Source organism: Magallana gigas, chromosome 7 (genome assembly GCF_963853765.1).
Source record: "Magallana gigas chromosome 7, xbMagGiga1.1, whole genome shotgun sequence".
Taxonomy (NCBI): domain Eukaryota; kingdom Metazoa; phylum Mollusca; class Bivalvia; order Ostreida; family Ostreidae; genus Magallana; species Magallana gigas.
In genome coordinates, this window is record NC_088859.1 from 21,383,848 (window position 1) to 21,391,296 (window position 7,449).

The following is a 7,449-nucleotide window of genomic DNA, read 5'->3' on the forward strand; positions in this document are numbered from 1 at the left end:
GTGATTATTTTTACAAATTAATGACACTCCTCTGATGAAATATCAATTATGGATATAGCTTTAGAGAAACTGAACGGGAGAAAAAAAGTTTTGTTAGTCACCACTGAAAATGTCAATACTAACATCTGCAGTAGTTTCACCTGTACTAAGCCTGAATAGGTGCTCCATTGATTAGAACATTTCAAAGACAATAGCCGGATCGAAGCCATCTGTCTTTAGCGCTTTTTTCGGAAATTAATACCGAATGAGGCAATTCTGAATCCAACGAGAATTTTTAGTTCGTAGTGAGAAATAAGTACTTGTTATTAAGGAAGCTGTGTCGTCAACAAATTAACCCCAAGATCTACCTAAAATTGTTCAAAATGTTTTGTTTAACTATAAAATATTGTTCAGTAAAGAACAAATCCAAATAATTTACCTTTTAAATTTCGGTATTTTCCTATATTTCTATATAGAGCACTTCCTCTATAAAGAAGCTCAAAACAATCTTAAAGTGGCCACGAACATCGACTCCTCTTAAATGATAGGAACCCCCCCCCCCCCCCCGAAAAAGTTAGTCTCAGATTGGAGGATAGGGTTGTTGTTTCAAATGTAAATGTTAAATTCCCGCTAAAGCATTGCCATTTAAGGCTTATGAAGAAGAAAAATATGGGTTACATAATAAAGCAGGTGAATGAAGGGATGCATGGTGATTCATTCAAGAATAAAACTTGGACAAAACAGGATTGTTTTTGAAATTCGCCATTATTATGTCAAACTTTCCGTTGGTATAGCCGGAAGTTGCGTTGGTCTGACTATTTATCCAGGTGTATGATATATCCTTATTGGTACTCATAAGTTGGGAGTGTATATTTTTGAGTTGTTGATTCGCAAAGAAAGTAAACACATGCCTATGCAGAAAAAAAATAGTTCTCGAAAAATAAAAGATTATCGGAAACCAACAATTTTTTTTTATCGTCGTGCATTTTTTTTTTTACGAAGAAGATTTTTTTTTTCATCTTTCGTGAATTTCAAGACTACGGTCGCGTTTTGGATGATTTCATACACAGGACAAGAATTGAATACTATATAGCACGTACATTTGTGAGTTACTTGAAAGAAATTTTTTTACATGCACCTGTAAATGTAGATGAGCTGCTAGCTTTGATCATATACGAAAGAATAACGGTATACAGGCGAATTTGTTAATTTTCGTGATAATTTTCGTTCTATTTTCAAGAATATTCAAGTATACTAGCCACCTGTGTCTCAATTTCTTATTTTTTGTTAAATATATACTCTGCAGTTATGAGGAAATTAACACCGACTAAATGAAAATAGCAACGTCCGCCAAAATAACGAAACGTTTGTAGCACTAGGGAAGTACTAAGCATATACCACAAGCCATAAGCGATCTGTAGTTTTGATAAAGTCACTTCTAAAATCTTATTGGCCGAGAGTCTTTCATATTCATATTTCAAAGTCGCCTCTCAAATATTATGGTGCATATTTGATAAGAGTATTAGGTGTACTATTGTACCAAATGTTAACCAAATGTAAAACTCTTCCTTATGAAAGCTTAGCATGGGCTTCTAAAAGTAACATAACAGGAAGAAATTGTTTCCGAATGCAATTATCTATATTAAATGTTTTTTTTTTTATTCTATTCAATTTTTATTTAACACGCAAAATATTTTCACAAGCATTACGGTTATCAAGTGTATTAGATACATTGATCAACCGTACATTGGTACATGTACATACGCACGTAAGTTGCCGGTGTTGGAATACCTTGCACCAAATAAATAAAATAAAACAACAACAAAAACAAAATATCATACAACTGACCAGGTACTGTAGCTATTTCTTTCTTTTTTTTGTGGCCGGCCATCAGCTATCCCTGTCCCCTCCCCCTATAATACATCTATCCCTTGATTTATTACGGTCTATATGTAACAGTGCTCATCGAAGTTACAGCCTATAGGTTAAAGAATGTGCCGTAAAAAGCCCGTTAAGTTCCAATAGATCATACTAAGGGACTAGCATCATTACATTACACTGTCCGTCCAGATGATGTATGGTGCAGGTGTGTTTTACAGCGCTTAGAATGACTCTAGACCCGACCATCACAGTACATCACTTTTTCTCACCTTTGTCTCTTTAATCAGTCAGTAGAGGCGCGATTGACTCTTTCCAACTCCAGAATACCTATGTACATTTATTTGGTGACTATTAGCGTGTTTTGCCGTCAACCCCGCCCCCCCCCCCCCCCCACTTGTTTTAACTTTTCCCAATATAATGGCTATTTAAATTGATTTAAAGCATATGGTGCACTATTTAAAAAAAATCTTTAGAAAAATTATACAGTACTGAGTATATGGTCTTTCTAGTATCTTGCTGACCCCCACTATTTTCTCTTTATTTATCCTATACAAATACTAAAAATCATCTTTCATCTATTTTGAGTTGAGCTATATTCATACAATTGCCATTATCGTATCCTGGCAGCTTATTTTAACTCTGATGACAAAATTAAAAAGAGAGAGAAACTGATAATAGGGAGCCATACAATTAAGCGGCCCTAAAACCCAACAAATATACATTTTGACGTATCCACCAACAACGTTAACCCGACCCAACTCGCAGAAAGATCCTCTATCCTATGGTCTTTTACTAATTAACAATTTTTAATTGTCAATGAGTATTTAGTCATGGACTCATTGACAATTAAAAATTGTTAATTAGTAAAAGACACTATGCTGAATGGTAGAAAACATTTAGCAGTACAGTGTTTAAATATGGATGGATCATGGTGAGGTCTCGGTACTCACGGATCATGGTGTGATATCTCGGTACTCACAGATCATGGTGTGATTTCGGTACTCACAGATCATGGTGTGCTCTCTGTACTCACAGATCATGGTGTGATCTCGGTATTCACAGATCATGGTGTGATCTCGGTACTCACAGATCATGGTGTGATCTCGGTACTCACAGTCAATGGGGTCCTCTCGGTATAATCACGGTCCATGATTTAATCTCGGTATATTCACGGTCCATGGTGTGATCTCGGTATAAACACGGTCCATGGTGAGATATCGGTACTCATGAATAATGGTGTAATCTCGGTTCTCATGGTTCATGGTGTGATCCCGGTATAATCACGGTCCATGGTGTGATCTCTGTATATTCGCGGCCCATGGTGTGATCTCGGTATTCACAGATCATGGTGAGATATCGGTACTCACGAAAAATGGTGTAATCTCGGTTCTTACAGTCCATGGTGTGATCTCGGTACTCACAGATAATGGTGTGATATCTCGGTTCTCACGGCCCATGGTGTGATCTCTGTATATTCACGGTCCATAGTGTGATCTCGGTACTCACGGATAATGGTGTGAACTCGGTTCTCACGGACCATGGTGTGATCTCGGTATATTCACGGTCCATGGTGTGATCTCGGTATATTCACGGTCAAAAGTGTGATCTCGGTACTCACGGATAATGGTGTGATCTCGGCATATTCACGGTCCATAGTGTGATCTCGGTACCCACGGATAATGGTGTGATCTCGGTTCTCACAGCCGATGGTGTGATCTCGGTATATTCACGGTCAATGGTGTGATCTCGTTATATTCACGGTCCATGTGTGATCTCGGTATATTCACGGTCAAAAGTGATTTTGTACTCATGGATTATGGTGTGATCTCGGTTCTCACGGTCCATGATGTAATCTCGGTATATTCACGGTCCTTGGTGTGACGTCGGTGCTCAACGCATTTGTTCTTTATTTTATATTTTAGATAAACAATTTTTTAATCAAAGAATCAAGGCTTCCTTTAAACGTGTGTATGATGTCTAAATGGGTTGTAGGAAGTTTCAAATAAAATCAATAATTAAGTAAGCGTTTATGATGCGACATTTGCAGGTGGGTCGAAAAACATACACAATTAGAAGATGATATACAAAACGTTGACACACCTGATGAATACAGGTATCTCGTGTCTTTTAATTAAAAAATAAAGATTGATTTTAAAATGTTTCGTGTCCACAATTTGAAATCCAAACCGTTTCCTGAATTGTTGGAAATAAACTAAAAAAAACATGCCACGGCTCTTCGTCTTAGCTACGTCTGTTATATAAATGAGCGGAGGTATTCCCAAATGGGGGGAATGGAATAAAAAGAATATGACGAAAATTTTGTTTGTACCCCTTTCACATCCGCATGTTATGTAAACTTGAGGATTTGACCAAATGTGTCTCGGGTGTCAATCGAAGTTCTGGAGGACGGTAATGCGATTAATAAATTCAGGCCTTTATACCCTATCAGCTAAGCGTGGGGACACAGGGCGAGAGGGATTGCAGTAGACTTAATTATTTACCACACCTGTCCTAGCATTCACAACAAATCTTCAAGGGTACTTATGTAAAGTAAAGTGTTGTTTATGCTGCATGCATCAAACGCCTGGAAATTACAACAGGTGTTTGACATTAATTCTCAGGTGACATGTAAGGACTGGTTCGATTTGACACCCGATTAGGTCTTATTAAAATGCACTTTCTTGTATGAAAGGATAAACAGGGATATTAAGAAAAGTCAATCTTGTCACTTTTGTCATATTTTTTTTCTCTCTCTCTTATTTTACATGACATGATTCAAGTTTTAAATGCGCAATTGAAAGTGGTTGAACGGGAAACCTTTTATACCTCTCGTTCATACGAAGACCTTGTTTTATATAATGGTTGCCAAACTTTCATTAAGTGCTGGTTTTGACAACACGAGAACATGAGAGAGAGAGAAAGAGAGAGAGAGAGAGAGAGAGAGAGAAGAGAGAGAGAGAGAGAGAGAGAGAGAGAGAGAGAGAGAGAGAGAGAGAGAGAGAGTACCGCTAATGAGGAAGTTTTACACAAAAGATTGTTTGCAAACAAATTCAAAAAATCCCCGTTTCATTTTCCAGTTATTGTGAGTAAACACATTATGGTTTCCGCTTTGAGGCAAAAAATGAAAATATCTTCTGTATAATAATGAAATAATTAGATTAATGACATAATACATAGCAAACAAAATTTCACGTGTAGGTCACAACGGCATCGAAAGACTAGAATCTCTCTCTCTCTCTCTCTCTCTCTCTCTCTCTCTCCTCTCTCTCTCTCTCTCTCTCTCTCTCTCTCCTCTCTCTCTCTCTCTCTCTGAGAAAGAAACACGACACTATATTTTATATTGCCCCTGTTCTCCACAGAAAAGGAATCAATACATCTTCTTTTGACACCAAAGTGTCTGGTTGATACGGCAGAATGGAGCTTTGTGGTAGCAGAAGCTTCCAACCAGAATGTGATGTGTATTGATTTTCCCTCTCCAAGAAAATACGAAAAATTCATCATTTATATGTTTCATGTTGCAGACAATTTGAATGGATTATTATAATTATTTTATGTTTTCGCTTTAATTAGAAATTTCTGGGGCTTGTTAAGAAACGCACACGTTACGTGTATATGACACTTTATAATGTACATAGAGTATAAAATACGTGTATTTCCAAACATTTTGGGCGCATCCCCCTCCCACCCTAACCCACCCCCTTCATTCTGTCGTCGTTTTGAATTTTCTTGCTATTTGGTGGCGTTGACAGGAAAATATCGGATTTTGTCAATTAATAGAAAACTTCTAAAGAACAAAGGGCAGTACTGGCTCGATTGAGTCACAATTATCAGGAAATGTATGCCTTTGGGGTCCTCAGCGGAGCTTGTGTCTTCCAAGTTTTTTTGTTGAACGGAGGAAAACTCTACAATGTATGAAAAAATAGTGACTAACAAAGTCTGAACGACCACTGATTAAGTACTTCAAAGAAAAATGAGAAAAAAGTACTTTGCATGAAACTACAGTCATTATGCTTCAGCTCCCACTCGCTACTTAACGATACTTTCGAACTTGAAAAGAAACGGAAGTTCTAAAAAATTTGCAAGCTTCCTGTTATAAAGCAATATGAGAGTTTTTTACTAGGGAAAATATGAAGTCATACACAAATTATGTTTCCCATATTTGTGTCAACCTTAGTAGACGAAGCAAAACTGTAATAATGTCAGCAAGTTAATGGGTCTCAGTCATTAAACTCTCATATACCGGAAACACCTGCGTCCATCTACGGAGTTTGCGCCGTAAATCAAAAGATGGCCACTGTCTTATCATACGCATGCTAGATTTTTAATTAGAAATAAAAGGTATTGAATTGATTAACCAACATTTTTATCACCGACTGTTACGAAATATGCAGTAATGGTGCTATTCCGTTCAAATTTCCCCCAGGAAGTAAAATATCGATCGATTTATTCCAAATATTTCAAAGAATGTCATTTTGTCATAACTATATGCCAGGCACTTAAAATTTCAACAAAAACAATCGTGCATGCTTCGTAAAAACAACATTCATATGATTTAAACATGGGGAGATTTATTCAGATCAGGATAACAACACTTACATTCATGTAAATGCATTTCGTGGCAAAAAAAAATGAAATACAATTGTATTTAATTCTTCTTAAATATTATTTTTACTTTACAAGGAAGTATTTGCATTAAAAACTTTTTTAATAAAATTTTATTTCGCCGTTACTGGGATTGGAAAAAGCGGAAATAAATGTTTCGTTCGCTAGTATTACTGCGATTTTATCAGTTTTTTAACACTTGTCTAGTCTGCACTTTCTTTTACACTCTTACTTAAAAATACCCCCTCCTAAAAATTTCTTCCTATATCTTCTTATCGTGTCCGCCATACCAAAGTATCTCCCTCTTAAAACAACAAATGGTGTTTGCAAATTTGAAATTTTTCTCTTGATAAATAAACAACAATCAAAGCTGTTAAAGTTTGATGGCCCTATTTTAGAACCAATTGTCACACTTGCGGCTCTGAATATTCTAGACTTCCCTTGCATCTGTTCATCAAATAACAAAATCATGCTAGTACCATGAAGTTCAAACATCTTTCCTTACACACATAGCCATATTTAGCCGAAACCCATAAGGCGTTATAAGTACATCGTAGTGTATTATACTGCAGGTGTTGTATTTGCCACATCTGTTCTAATAACAAATGTCTATAATCACATCCTTAAAAATAGAGAGAATTATAAATAATGCCTACATCATTAAACCTCTTCTTACTTAATAATATAGACAGATATATGTATATGTAATACGTGTATCAAATTTTATAAGTTTTGATACATCCACTTATAAGTGAGTATGTACGATATAGTCAAAAGAACTTTACAAAATGCGTATTTCTATTATTCTCATACTTCATTGTTTTTTAAGAAAGATTTTTTAAAATTTCAACTTCAATAACACAACAAAACGGAACAAGGATGGGTTTTTTTCTCTCTAAATTCGTCTGCTTCAAATTCTTTATTCGCCAAAAGTGCAGGTATCTTCATATGATACATTACAGTATCTTCTATTCTTATGTATATCTT